Source organism: Cyprinus carpio, chromosome B18, assembly GCF_018340385.1.
Source record: "Cyprinus carpio isolate SPL01 chromosome B18, ASM1834038v1, whole genome shotgun sequence".
Lineage (NCBI taxonomy): Eukaryota > Metazoa > Chordata > Actinopteri > Cypriniformes > Cyprinidae > Cyprinus > Cyprinus carpio.
The window spans coordinates 14,689,981-14,705,270 of record NC_056614.1 but is presented as its reverse complement, the minus strand read 5'-3'; positions in this window follow the sequence as shown (position 1 = coordinate 14,705,270).

The window sequence follows — 15,290 nt, the reverse complement described above, 5'->3', positions numbered from 1 at the left end:
TCCTCATATGAGCACACCGGGACTAAAAGCATGTTTATTACACATTTTGGGAGACATAACAAATGAATAGGGAAAGAAATTATATTTCAATATTCTATGAAATATTATTTATTATTATGAAAATCGTGTCAATTATTACTCCCATTATTACACTTCTTTTTTCATTGCATGTTGGCCCAAAAACACATTAATATGCAAATTAGATTTAGTTTATAGATACATTGTATAGCCTATGAGAAAACCCGTTGATGGCCATTTTACATACATTTTGCAAAAAGAAAAATGCTATATTGAATCATTCTGTTATAACATAGTTGATGACAGTGACGCGCCATTTCATTTTACTTCTATATTGTTGTAAAGTAAAATATCGTATTTATACCATAATCGCTTTATTATGTTAATCAACTAACCCTCACGTCAAAACTGCTCGTCAAAACCACCTAGGGAGGAGACGAAGATGATTCACACCACGTCCCGCCAATTCGAGCTGGAGACTGCTGCAAGATCCTGAGGTAAGCTGTAGCCTACTTAAAATCATATTTTGCTTAACGTTACAGTTATTTACAAAAGCAATGTTTCCTGCTAAACTCGTTCAAATACAATATTAAAACTTCAGCCAAAGCAAAATATTCAGTCCAAAATAACGGTCATTGTCAATAGTGTAACGTTAGCTGAAGCACATTAGTCACGTAACTTACAAATATATATTCTAAGAGTAAAAAAGGTTTAAAAATGTAGGTTAAAAATAAATTGACACTAATGTGGAATTTTCTCCTCTCTTTCTGTTTTAATATAGTGTTGAAACCCGGGATCTGCATTTGTGTTTGTGGACAAGCATACACACCAGGGAACATTCTGATGTTGTCAGTCAAGTTTTGAGGCAAGTCTTCAGAGAAGTTCATTTATTCCCAAAGGTGGACAAAAACATTGTGTTGGATTTCAAAAGGCTGTTTTGATAATGACTTTTACTCCTATGCTGTGGAAAAGATGGAGGAGTACAGACATTGATAATAAGAAATGTTTTCAGAGCATCAAAGAGACTTCTTTCAAAATACTTTTGGCCACCAGTGTACATCAATCCAGCAAAGTTTGGAAAAAAGTGAAATGATTTTGAAGGTGGGGTTATGTGTCATGTTACCTAATGAGATGAAATAACAAAATTAAGTTTTGTCCTGTGTTGGACATTTCCTTTTTGACTGTTTAAATTTGTACTTATATTCTGCAGTTCTATGAATGTAATTGTTGATAGTTCATCATAATAAATATTTTGACATTAAGCTAAACAACCAATGATTTTTCCGTCAACATTTTGTTTAGAATTTCATGTATGTTTTTTTTAACATAAGGTATGTAGTAAAGGACAGCACATAATGTGTTAAATTAAACATGTTTACACATCTTTGTGAAAACCCTTCTGACACATTTACTGTGTTAAAATCATCAACACAATGAATGCGTAAAAATTAACACAAATAACACGTTGTCCCAAAACTGAACCATTAATGTGTTAAAATTTAACATAGGTTTTGTCATTTTTAACATATCTTTTCTAAGAGTGCAGGTGCTCAAGCCCCTTTGATGTCTATGTGCACGTGCCTGCTTCAGGTGTCCACAGAATGTGTCTGTGAAATTTCGGCTCCAAATACCCAACAGGTCTTTAACTAGGTCTATATCATTTTGAAAATGCCTGTTTTGAATGGAAGCAGAAACACTGTTTTTGTGCATGTCTCTTTAAATGCAAATGAACTGCTGCTCTCTAAGTTCTCTTTCATGTCTTATTGTGCTTAAACTGGCAAAAAACACAAGTTTATGTTAAAAAACACAGGCAATCAGGCAAAGAGAAAGGCAATCATTTAAGATGTATAATGATTTACGGAAATTAATTACAGAACACAGGTAATGATTCATATGTTAGCTGTTTAAGCTGGAGATGGCATGGGGGACAAAACTATTTTTATGCCTAGATATTCTAGTACACAGAGATCTGTAGCGTCTGCCTGAGGGGGAAAGTGCTAACAGGTTGTGTCCGGGGTGAGAGGGGTCTTTGATGATGTTATCTGCCCGTTTCTTCACTGTGGAGTTATACAAGTCCTGAAGACTGGGCAGGTGCACACCAATGATCCTTGCTGCTGCCCTAACAGTCCGTTGCAGTCTTCTTAAATCTGATTTGCTGGCTGACCCAAACCGGACAGTTATAGAAGAGCACAGAACTGACTCAATAATAGCCAAGTAAAACTGTCATCTGTGCCTGTGGCACTGGCAGTTTGAACTTTTTCAACTGACGAAGGAAGTACAACCTCTGCTGGGCCTTTTTCACAATGGAGTCAATGTGAATGTCCCACTTCAGGTCCTGAGAGATGGTTTTGCCCAGGAACCTGAATGAATCCACTGCAGCCACAGTACTATCCATGATGGTGAGTGGGGGGAGAGCAGGGGGGTTTCTCCTGAAGTCCACGATCATCTCCACAGATAAAAGATAAAGAGAGAGAGTAAAGAGAGGTGTAACATTGGCTCTTTTGGGCTCACTGAAGATCACGTCGTGCCGCTGCATTCTGAATCATTTGTAGAAGTTTGATTCTGTTTGTTTAAACAGAACTCACCCTATTTGTGTGACCAGTCAAATGTTCAGATCTGTTTACCATTGAGAAGAATTTGCTTGAAAGCTAATTTGTGGTTTAGGTTAGAAAACATAGTTATTTATGTTATTTATGGCCAGTTCATTTAGCATTTATCATTTAGCACACTTCAAAAAGATGTATATAATAGAGAAACTGGTTTCACTGAACGTGCTCAAAAAGAGTTTGTGACCCTATGTAAAACAATTTGAGACCTCCAGCTAGCCTTTGAGAATGTACTTTAATTTAAATGTATTTAAAATAAAGCCAAATGGGGAGTTGGGTGAATGGTTTATCAGGCATGTATTGTTAAAGGGGTCATACATAGGATGCCCATTTTCCACAAGTTGATATGATTTTTTAGGGTCTTAATGAAAAGTCTGTAACATAGTTTGGTTAAAATTTCTCAATGGTAGTGTAAAAAACACCTTTTTTTTACCCTGTTGAAAACAGCTCTTTTCAGAGCATGCAGTTTTGTAGCATTTTAATTTAATTCTGAGGGACTGATTACATTAGCAGCATCATTGTGAAACATCTTAATTAGCACATTATTAGGAAAGGTGATTTGCAAAGGCTCATTTAAAAAACCTTACGCTCACTTCTTCTGTTGGTGAAGCTGGATCACGAATGATTCATGCGAATATAGATGCATTTATGTAGATCAGGGATGCATTCTCTTCAAAAACAAACGTAATCCACTGTGTCTTCAGCAGCTCAGATGTCAGGAGTAAATGACAACTGCTATGTTCATTATTACATCCAACAACAGAACACCTCAATCGCTTAGGAGTCATTCTTGTCTACATCTGCTCCGGAGGTGAAACAATGGCGGACTGATGACAGCTCACTCAGGGCGGGTCTAAGGTAAGACACCAGTCCAGTCTATGCTGAAACGCTACTGTCAATCAAACTATTGTAGGAGGGGCCTGTTACATCACACAAACAGGAATCTGAGATCAGCTTGATTTGAACACTGGGTGGATCTTTATCATTATGGGGTGGTTGTACACACTGCCAACACACATTTCAGTTCAAACAACTTGTAAAAGTGCATATAGCATCATATGACCCCTTTTAGCATATAATAAATTGTATTTATATTAATATAAACAAATCTATTTTCATTTCAACTAAACTGATAAATTTATTATTGTGTCATTTAATATATAAATTATCTTATCGTAATGGAATTAGGCTAGACTAATGTTCTTATAGTCTGAATGTAAATTATTTAATTATGTTTATTTTTTTCTTTGGCCATATGAGACGATTTGCAGCTCTTTTTCAAAATTAAAACTCTTTAATTAATTGTATAACCATACTTTAATTATAATTTACTCTTTGTGGTGTGATGTGCTCTGTGCATTGCACTTCACTATTATGATGAAGCCCAAAGCAGGTCTCAACATTGGCCCCCAGAATAATCGCCACAATTGATTATTCAATGAGTGCAGCATCTCTTCTGATTAAAATATATCATATAAGCATTAGCATGACAGTAATTGATTTCACTGAGGCTTTGTATTAAAGAGAAGGTGTCAGCACTGCTGCTGCAAGGGAAATTAATTTCTTAGTGACCTCAGGTCTCTCCTACCCACCCAGACCTGGAGGCAGGAGAGGGTGCTGTGGCAGGAGTCAAGCTCAATTCAGCTTCAGTGGTTGTTGCAGACAGATCTGAGCTCCGGCCCTGCTACAGGGAACTGAGCTGTCTGGCACATCAACATTGCAACAAATACGTCTCTCCCCTGTCTCCTCTCATTAAATCTTGCCATGTATAAATAAACACACAACCCCTCCTTCCCAAACACACTCAGGTATAAACATCCTGTCACCGGGGAGAACAGGAGAACTTATTAAACCCTCTCCACAGGTATAACAAACTTGCTTAGAGAGCAATCGCAGCCAGCTGAGAATTTGAATGACAGACTTTTGAACTGCCATCTTCAGACAAAATATTGAAAGATTACCTGCAATAAGAATGGATGCTTCTGTAAAATGGAAATATTGTAAAGGTGGCCTACTAGCCTTCATTCTGATCTTATTTCCTGTACAGTGTAATGCTCCTCTTTCCCACATTCAGAGAGGGCAGAGAAAGTTAATTTCCAGAAATCTCATAAAAGGGACGTCACCCTTACAGCAATAAAGAGAAGAATAAATTGAAATGAACATTACTTCCCTTCACATTTCTATTGGGTATAGAGACTGCCCCAAGACATATGCACACTATTTTGGTCTGTTCAAAGAGAAAACTTAATCAATTCGTACATTGTTAATAAAGTGCAGAAGAGTCCAGGAAATGTTACAGTGCATTGATCCATTTAAACATAGGAACTACTTAATTTTTACAATGTTCTGTCACCTTTGATTTTTATACAATGGTTAGTTAGTTTGGTCCTTAAAACTGCACTCTTAAAAATAAGGTTTCTTTATTAGCATAACTTTTACCATTCATGGAATGTTTCCATTCCACAAAAGGTTATTTATAGTTAATAAAAGTTCTTTAGATTTTGAAAAAGTTCTTCACACTAAGAATAAAAACACTGAAATATTGTTGGGGAACCAAAAATGGTTCTTCTATGGCTGCGAAATGCCCCTTTTGGAACTTTTATTTTTAAAAGTATATTTGATCAGTTGAGGATCCAAGATTGCTGATATAAAAGTCCGAAAGCATCGGGAGTTTGTGCATTATTGGTAGGAATATTCAGTGATTCCTTTTGCATTTATGTTTTCCTGTGAGATTGGTTTGGGTGGACCTTCATGTTTACTGTCTTAAGTGAATCACTGAATCATTCATTTGACTGCTTCATTTGGGTCGTTCACGATCAAAATCATTTTTTTCAACGGATCCTAGAAAGTGACTGTGTTAGTGACTATGACTAGTGACTCTAGTGACTTCGTAGTCAGAGCAAAAACAGGCACACCTTTAAAAAATTTTTTATTCAACTCTTGCTTAAAAATGTTGTATAATGTCTGCATCCTTGTTAACTTCTCAGTAACAATTTGCTTTTAATCAAGTAACCTCCCCCACCAATGAGTAAAGAAAGTCAAATTCTTTACTCATTAGAATTTGAACGACTGAGTCTTATATGGTGTTTCAACAATTATCTGAAAGGAGGCTGAAGGTTCATCCAGCTCCATTATTGTAGTAAAGGTCATTTCACTGTCCAATATTGTGGTTTGTCCCTTGCACTGAAAAACAAAAAAAGGCATATTACTAGTCTGCATAATAAGCATGCATGAACAAAGAGCAAGAGTCTTTCATTACCTCAAATGTATTATATATTTGAGAATATATTAGTACCATATTGGACTTTATGCTTATATTTTAGTCAAGTGTAAATTCATGTTACAGTTCCTTTTCATGTTTACATGGTTTAAAGGGCTATTACGGAAAATCCACTTTTACATGGTGTTTGGAAATAAATGTGTGTTGGCAGTGTGTGAACACAACCACCCTATAATGATAAAAATCCACCTACTCCTTATTTTTTAATTCCCTTTAAACCAAGCCAGTCTCACAAGGCCTGCCATTTTGATTCTCATGCAGTGTGACGTCACATTTGTATAGGGCTGAGACACAGGGGTTGATTGACAGCCCTGCATTGCTTTAGTTTCCGCCCTCAGCAGTTGTTCACTGTGCTCCATTTTCTCTGCGCTCGCGTAGCTATAACGTCAACAATGTCTTGCAAGCAATCCCGATGCTCTGTGTTTGTTTGTAAATTAAATTAAAATTAAATTAAATTTATGCATTTAGCAGACGCTTTTATCCAAAGCGACTTACAGTGCATTCAGGATATCAAATTTTTACCTATCATGTGTTCCCGGGGAATGGAACCCCCAACTTTGCGCTTGTTAACACAATGCTCTACCACTTGAGCTACAGGAGCACTGTAAGACTGTTTGTAAGACTGAACATAAGAGTCTTCATTTTCTCCCATTATCTGAGCTGCTGAGGACGCTGTGGATTACTTTCATTTTTCAAGGTAAAGTGCCTCAAAATCTATCTAAATACATGTATCACTCCAAACTCCTTTGTGAGTGTCATGTCGTTATAGTGCTTAGCGTTTTAACTGTATTTGTGTGTGTGTACATTAAGTATTTTTTACCTGATCAGTGGCGTGCTCGTGAGATTAGTTCACACTGTTCATAGCGCGAGATTTGCTCGGTAGTGTGGTCGTGCAGCTCGGTCAATTGATCCGCGCCGATGACAGGTCAGCACGGTGCGAGCTCTGTAACATCACGCTGTTTCGTCCCACTTTCAGTGCATTTGGCTTACCATATGTATGGCTAAACACTGGTTCTCTCGCTCTCAGTTATGTTGCTTCTACTGGCTGTTAATTGCTGTAGATATGCAATGCAGAGAGACCTATACCTGATGCCCTCTTCTGGAGACGGGGCGGGAATATGCAGTGCATTCTTAAAATGTCCAGAAGAGAAAATAATAACATCAATATAATTATGAAATACGACTTCAATTAATGTGTACAATACTTACTTTTTCTGAAATAATATTGTCAAGTAGTGACAAGTTTCAAAGCCAGCATCTTTTTTGTTTTCCTTGAGCGACATGAGGGATTTATTTATATGTTAAAAATTACATTAGAATGTTCAATGAAAAAAAAAAAAATAGTAGTTGTTTCTGAAGCAATATAGGAAAAATTATAAAGCCATAAAAATATATTATAGCTTTGGTTGCTGATGGTGTTCCATATGTATTAAAGCCTATTATGCCCCTTTTTACAAGATGTAATATTGGTTTTGGGTATCCCCAGAATGTGTCTGTGAAGTTTCAGCCCAAAATACACAACAGATCATTAATTATAACAGCTGTAAAATGTTTTGGGGTGTGTCTAAAAAAGAGCTGTTTTGGAGTGTATCGCTTTAAATGCAAATGAGCTGCCTTTCTAGCCTCCTGTGTGAATGCATGCCTGATGCACATTATCATAAGCTTTTTCATAAGTGTCCAAAGCACCGAAAAAGTCCAATGTGCACAAATATAAGCACAAATATAAACACATTCACAAAGGGGTTATACAGGCGTTCATGTACACTGGGTAGGCAGAACATTAGGCTGATAAGCACATGGTGCAGCATAAATAGGAGAACCCCTCCAGGCAGGACTGGGTTTAGAGGACAAGGAGCACTCATTCGCAGCCTGAGATTTTTACCGTGAGTTCACATGCGCCCAAATTTGTACTGATTGTAGAAACAAATAGCTTCCTGAATAGCATCCCATTCCTTAAATTGCAGTTTGTGAAGCTCACTGTGTACATAGTTTTTTTAGATACTGGGACACAAAGGTGATGGTTAAATTCGCAAGCAATTTTTTTTTTTTTTCAAGATATACTTTGATGGCTATGGCAATTATCCTGAAGTGTTTTTCTTTCCATCTTCAGAGGATTATTTTGAGACCATTCAAAATGGTATCTTCGCAGAGACCAAGGCATCTGAAACGTTACTCTTTTACTATTTATTCATTCAGAATTACCTAATGTTATGAAAAAAAAAATCAAAGAACTTTATATATAACTTTATATGTTGTTATCAGGTCTAGCTGTTATTAAAATTTACACTTTAGCTGAACATTGATTGTGACCAATGCAGGAGAAATGATGGATGTGGAGCCTGACACTGTCTTGTTGGTAATATGAAAATGAAGCCCAAGAGGAAGTGGAGAGCAGTTGAGAAGGTTGAAACAACTGTGTCAGGAAGCCCTAGTTAGATGCATTTTGAGGTATACCAACTTGTGTAGTAAAAGTGTGCAGACAGGTGTGGAGCAGGTCAGGAAAGTGTGAATGTGGCATCCATGTGCATTAATCAACTGTTGATCCAGTCCATATATGATGCACCTCTTCTATTCTAAAAGCCCTAAGAGAGGTTTGGCACCTTGGCGAGGTGCTGAATATAATACCTGAGACAACTGACTAAACCATGACTCAAAACAAGCACCTCAGCCCAGCAAAATAAACCAAAATCATTGTCAGAGCAAGGGAAAGACCACAGCCTGAGTAAAGAATAAGAATAATAAACTTTTTTTTTTTTAAAGATATTTCTATGGATATCAGCTGCTTTATATCTCAAAAGACAAATTTACAGTACATTCTTAAAAATAAAGGTTCACATAGAGGAGCCAATTTTGGTTCCTCAAAGAACCTTTTGGCAAACAGTTCTTAAGAGAACCATTTTTCTAATTGTGAAGAACATTTTAATAATCCGAAGAATTTTTTTCCGATCCATAGAACCTTTTGTGCAATGGAAAGGTTCTATGGATTCTAAAATTTCTTCATAGAACCATCATTGCCAATTAAGGATTTGTATTTTTAACACTGTATCTTTCAGTTGATACCTTATTTCTTGTAAATGTGACTTCCAGTGGTGTATAAAGTACCTAAAAGCCATACTCAAGTAAAAGTACAGATATCTTACCAGAAAATTACTTAGAAGTTGAAGTCACCGTTTAGAATATTACTTGAGTAAAAGTCTTAAAGTATATGATATTTATTGTACTTAAGTATAAAAAGTATTTTTTAAATCTTAAACATACTTAAGTAGGCTATTGAAAGTAAAAATACAAGTAAAGGAAAAGAAGCAAATTAATATACAGGTCCTTCTCAAAAAATTAGCATATTGTGAAAAAGTTCACTAAACGAGCTATTAACCTAATCATCTGAATCAACTAATTAACTCTAAACACCTGCAAAAGATTCCTGAGGCTTTTAAAAATTCCCAGCCTGGTTCATTACTCAAAACCGCAATCATAAGTAAGACTGCCGACCTGACTGCTGTCCAGAAGGCCATCATTGACACCCTCAAGCGAGAGGGTAAGACACAAAAAGAAATTTCTGAACGAATAGGCTGTTCCCAGAGTGCTGTATCAAGGCACCTCAGTGGGAAGTCTGTGGGAAGGAAAAAGTGTGGCAAAAAATGCTGCACAACGAGAAGAGGTGACCGGACCCTGAGGAAGATTGTGGAGAAGGACCGATTCCAGACCTTGGGGGACCTGCGGAAGCAGTGGACTGAGTCTGGAGTAGAAACATCCAGAGCCACCGTGCACAGGCGTGTGCTTTTGAACCAGAAACAGCGGCAGAAGCGCCTGACCTGGGCTACAGAGAAGCAGCACTGGACTTTTGCTCAGTGGTCCAAAGTACTTTTTTCGGATGAAAGCAAATTTTGCATATCATTCGGAAATCAAGGTGCCAGAGTACAGTGTCAAGTACCCCCAGTCAGTGATGGTCTGGGGTGCCATGTCAGCTGCTGGTGTTGGTCCACTGTGTTTTATCAAGGGCAGGGTCAATGCAGCTAGCTATCAGGAGATTTTGGAGCACTTCATGCTTCCATCTCCTGAAAAGCTTTATGGTGATGAAAATTTTGTTTTTCAGCACGACCTGGCACCTGCTCACAGTGCCAAAACCCCTGGTAAATGGTTTACTGACCATGGTATTACTGTGCTCAATTGGCCTGCCAACTCTCCTGACCTGAATCCCATAGAGAATCTGTGGGATATTGTGAAGAAAAAGTTGAGAGACGCAAGACCCAACACTCTGGATGAGCTTAAGGCCTCTATCGAAGCATCCTGGGCCTCCATAACACCTCAGCAGTGCCACAGGCTGATCGCCTCCATGCCACGCCGCATTGAAGCAGTCATTTCTGCAAAAGGATTCCCGACCAAGTATTGAGTGCATAACTGAACATAATTATTTGAAGGTTGACTTTTTTTGTATTAAAAACACTTTTCTTTTATTGGTCGGATGAAAAGATGCTAATTTTTGAGATAGGAATTTTGGGTTTTCATGAGCTGTATGCCAAAATCATCAGAATTAAAACAATAAAAGACCTGAAATATTTCAGTTGGTGTGCAATGAATCTAAAATATATGAAAGTTTAATTTTTATCATTACATTATGGAAAATAATGAACTTTTTCACAATATGCAAATTTTTTGAGAAGGACCTGTATATAAAAATGTTCATACACAGCCTGAGTAGCGCGACTGTGTCCAGTTTTAACTCCATTCTTCCATTTTGACTCCAGTCTTCCATTTTGGATTTTTGGGTAAGAATAAGAAGCACTTTATCCAGTACTTAGTGTCTTTTATTCCAACATAAGAAAACATTTCTGGAATCTGCATGTGAAATAGCATTTAGAAGTATTTACACAGTTAATGTATCTCAGAGAGGACACGGATGCATTTAAACTCACATAAAACGTTGAATACTGATATTTGAAATAATTTTAAACATGAAAGGAATAGTCGAAATGTGAAATTAAAACCGCCAGTAGGTGACAGCAAGTGACTGTCAATGAGTGAGTCGTTGAGATTCAACCAATTCATTCAAACGGCTGATTCATTCAGAAACAAAGCATTTGACTGTGTTAATGGGTGAATCACTGAATCATTTCTTCAACCGGTTTGTTCAAAAAGCTGATTCATTCAGTGAGTAAACACTATTGCTGAGAGATGCAAAACAGTGCTGTGATCTTTGTTTGGAACAACTATCTTCTTCAAAAAAAATCAAAAAAAACAAGCAATATTATGTCGAAAATGTAAGTCACTTATTGCTTTACAGAACTTGTATAAAATTATTATTAAATGTGCTCATGCTGATATCTGCAGGAAAACGCTATTCATTGTGTGATATAGATTAAGTTAACTATACTAAATTATAGAAATATAAAAAGCATAGAAGCATTTTTTCCGTCTACAATTTAGAATGCCTGGAATTTTGAGTTTTAACAGACAAATAAATCACTGTGCGTGCAGTTTGTGATTTGGTGATATAGTCTATTTGATAATGTCCGATTGCACATCATTACAACAACACTTACCATATTATCGCAGATGATGCTGACGCGGCACGCCAGAGACTCGACTTGAGTGGGAAATGAATCATCCGCGTTTCCAAATGCCAGACCACTGATTCGTCAAACCTGCTTTCCTGCAGTCTGTCTTCTTCTGACTTCTGACTATTTTGTAGTAAGTAACGAATATGCTTCGAGAAAATGTATCGGGAATAAAACTATACATTTTAAAGGTGCAGTGTGTAAATTCTAGCAGCATCTAGTGGTGAGGTTGCAAAATGCCACTAACGGCTCAGTCCCCCGCTCACCCCTCCCTTTAGAGAAGCTACGGTGTCTGGCACAGGTAAAGATGTTGTCGGTAAAGACAGCAGAGAGCAATGAGATTTCTTTACAAAGGTAAATTAAGGAATTATATTTACTTGATTATTCAATAAATCAATGTTATTGCGAATGTTAATGTACTTGTTATTCATTGTGTCAGTATTTTATTCGCAAGAACAACAAAGCGACGAAACGCGCTGTGTAGAGCAGTTTGTCCGTTTAGGGCTACTGTAGAAACATGGTGGCGACTTCCATGTAAGGGGACCCGCGGTGTATGTAGATAAAAATAGCTAAATCTAAGTTAATAAAAACATAACGGTTCATTAAGTAAGGTCTTTATACACCTCTGAAAACATAGTTATGTATTGCATTTCTGTAATAGATCGTTGTAAATATTACACATTGCACCTTTAAATAGGAAATGTAGTGGAGTAAAAGTTGGCTGAAATATAAAAACTCAGGTAATGTGCAGATACTCTCAAAAAATACTTTAGTACTGTAACGAAGTATTATTACTTCGTTACATTACACGACTTCATATCTTCAACTTAACTCACAGTGTGACATTTTTATATAAATTTTTTGTAAATGCAATTGTAAATGCAAATGTAATTGTGAATATATTCTTATTTTAAGCTTTACATTACACATTTACCATTTTTATTTTTACAGTGTTTTAGATATTGACTAAATATTTCAGTTTTAAAGATATTTCTATGAAAGCCTGAGACTTTACAGTATATCTCATAAGTCAACTTTACAGTATTTTTCAATTAATACTTTATCTAAATAAAGACTTCAAATCTTGCAAATGCAAGTTTATATTTCACAATGTGACTTTGCATATCACGGTGTGACTTTTTATCTAGCGGTTGCAACTGTACTTCTTGTAATTGTAAAATTTATGTCTTGTAATTGTAAACCTCACAATTAAATCTCACAATTAACCTTTTTTAATTGCAGTTTATGAATGGGCTTCTATTTCTGTTTTTCTATTTTAAAGATATTTCTATGGAAGCCTGCATCTTTATTTTATATCTAACAAGACAAATTTACGAAATAGTGACTTAATATCTCGCAAATGCAGCATTATATATTACATATATTTGTATGTCGCAGTGTGAATTTTTATCTATCACTTGCAATTGTATTTCTTGTAATTGCAATTTTTATTTCTTGTAACTGTAAATAATTTCTTATTTTAACCTCACAAATAAATCTCACAATAACTAGTTTTATTTGTACTGTGATTTAATAACAGCTTCCATTCATTTCTGTCATTAACATTTCAAGTTTATAGATTTCTGTGTGATTCATTAAGATGAGTGAGGAGAAAAAAAATCAATTTAAATAATTTTTTATTTGATCTTGCACTACAGCAGAATGAGAAATGAGCAGCGAATGCATCACAGAAAATAACCCACAGACATTTTCTTGCTGAATATCACAAGTGACAGGTGTGACACAGACACAAGAGGATATTAGATACCAAGCCTTGTCAGAAGGTGCTGATGATGCAGAAGGTGCGGTCCACCTACACAGACAACTTGGAGAGTGTAATGGAGTTACATGCGTAAAGAGCCATATTTTTCATCTCGGCTTGTAATGGTGAGGTCAAAGAGGAATGCAGTCTGAACCGTTAAAGTGCACTGCTCACCGAGATAACAAGAAGGAAGAACAAACTGTAAGAAAACTAAAATGTGAAATGTACTGCTTGCTGCTCTAACAATCAGAAGCAGGGACTGTGAATGACATGAATGGCAGCTCTGCAGTAGATTATTTACTACTGATATTCAGGTTCATGACTGTTGAAAACACTTGTGCTGCTTCATATTTTTGTTGTGGTACATTTTTACATTATTATTTTAATATAAAGAGAAAAAGAGGAGCATTTTTTTTTTTATGTATCAATGTAAAAGACTCATTTGTATGCATCTTTGCTGATTAAAAATATCAATTCCAAACTTTTGCAGCAGTACAGTAGATATATACTGTAAGATTCTGCTTACATCACTTCCATGAATGTCCTTCTAACATCCTCCATCACCCCGAAAAGAAAAGCCTGGACAAAGCCTGTAAAATTGCATCATGAGAATCCAATTGTGAGCAGAGAAACAAGCCCATATGGAGTTTATTTTCATGTTTAATTAGCAGCATATAAACACTAACCTCATTCACACAGTGAAAAAAAATCGCAATATTTTTTTTCTATTATTAAAAATAAAATGTATGGTTGGATCTGTTCCCCTGATGGCCTTGGTTAACACCTTAAATCATGAACCGGTAGCTATTATTAAATCTGATTCAATATCTAATTTCTTTTTATATTTAGCACCATGCACCAATGGCAACATCTGAGGCTAAAATGTTTTATTCCTCATCTAATTTCACATGGTTAGTGAACTGCCTGTTTCGCCATGGTTTCCTGAACCGCCTCCTCCACCATGGGCCCCTGAACAGATACCGCCCTAGAGGCCTCCAGGCCTGTACAAGCCTGTCCCTAAAGGCCTCCAGAGTGCCTCCCCTCTGGAAGTTAAGTGGCGTGAGGATGCGCCTTCCTGGAGGGGGAGGTAATGTCAGACTTGTGTTCCTGTTGTGTTCCTGTTTGTTGTGTTTTTCTCCCCATGTGCTTCCCGTGACCCAGTTTCTCCCTCTCATTTTGATTAATCATTTGGTTCAAGTGTGTCCCGTTAATTACCTTCATTTTCAAATATTTCTTTCCTCAAACTTTTGAATGGTACTGTATCACTTAAATGGTAGCGTAGCTCTAGTGACCATAAGATGCTTCTTTCCAAAAAAAAAAATAATTAATAATTAGGCAATATGTATACAGTATATATATATATATATATATATATATATATATATACATATATATATATATATATATATATATATATATATATACAAGTATTATATTTATCATATTATTTTAATCATGGCTACTCTCTGAAGATTTTAGCATGATGATTGACAATGTTAATGTATTTGGTCTTGGCGGAATAGATCTGCTACGCTGCTACTGCTGCTGAATTGTTGCTGCTGTTGGTTATTGCTGTAGTTGTAGATTAATGCTGCCGTTGCAAGCAATTACAGGAACTTGCTACTGCCAATTCATACAGCGATTCCGTGCCATGAGCATTTGACCTCCTGATTACCAGGAAAAAACAGTTTTGTGAATTTAGTATTTTGTCATGTCATTAAATTGTTTAAAACATAAGAAAAGAAAAGTGTTTTTTTTTTTTTTGAAAAATGATATTTTATTAATATGTTATACCATGTCTGTAGAGGACATTGGGACTTTAAAAAGTCCTGTTTTTAAAAAATAAACAGACATGAATAGACATGAAAAGGCAAAAACAGTGGGATTTTATGGTTAATCACAAATCAATTTTAATTTTTTATACCATACTTCATATAAAGATGATTCTCAACTATGTATGTAACATTTTTCTTTATGCAAAATCTGTGTAAAATTGCCATAAACAAGTTCTTCCATTATATACAATGTATCTATAAATGGTATCTAATTTGCATATTAATGTGTTTTTG